A 753-nucleotide genomic window follows, 5' to 3' on the forward strand; every position below is an offset into this window, starting at 1 on the left:
ACCCCCCCGCCCCCGTCGCCAGCAGCGGCACCGCGAGCGTCTGCAGCCCCAAAGCAGCAGCAGCATCAAATGCATGCATATAACATAGTTCTAGTATATGAAGATAGGGGGCTTTCTGTTGTCTCTCTTGCTGCTGCTGCTGCTGCTGCTGCAGCTGCTGCTGCTGCACATGCTGCTGCTGCTGCTGCTGTTTTTTGTGCTGCTTCGATTGAGCCGCGTCGCAGGCAATGAGCTGCAGCAGCTGCTGCAGCAGCTGCTGCTGCGGCAGCACAGCATTCGGCTCCACGCAGTGCAGCAGAAAAAGAGGAGCAGCAGCAAACCCAGGGGTTAATACGAGGGACCCGCGCTGCAGCAGCAAGTGCGGCGGCAGAGGGGGCCTGTCTCCTGCTGCTGCTGCTGCTGTTGCTGCTGCTGCTGCTGCTGCTTCTGCTGCTGCTGCTGCTGCTAAAGGAGAACACGAACTCAAAGCGCCCTTTAGTGCAGCTGCTGCTCCCCGGGCTGCTGCTGCTGCTGCTGATGTTGCTGGCCCTGCTGCTGCACCAGCAGCAGCAGCAGCAGCAGCAGCAGGAGAAAGCGGCCATTGCTGCTGCAGCTGCGGGGTCAGAAACAGTGCATGCATTTTCTGTGCAACAGCGAGGAAGGTGTTGAGCGCAGCATCCACTGTAATTATACCTTGCTGCTGCTGCTGCTGCTGCTGCTGCTGCTGCTGCTGCTGCTGCATGTGCTGCTGCTGCTGCTGCAGGAAGAGATGCA

The sequence above is a fragment of the Eimeria mitis genome, genomic scaffold, assembly GCF_000499745.2.
Source record: "Eimeria mitis Houghton genomic scaffold, Emh_scaff524, whole genome shotgun sequence".
Lineage (NCBI taxonomy): Eukaryota > Apicomplexa > Conoidasida > Eucoccidiorida > Eimeriidae > Eimeria > Eimeria mitis.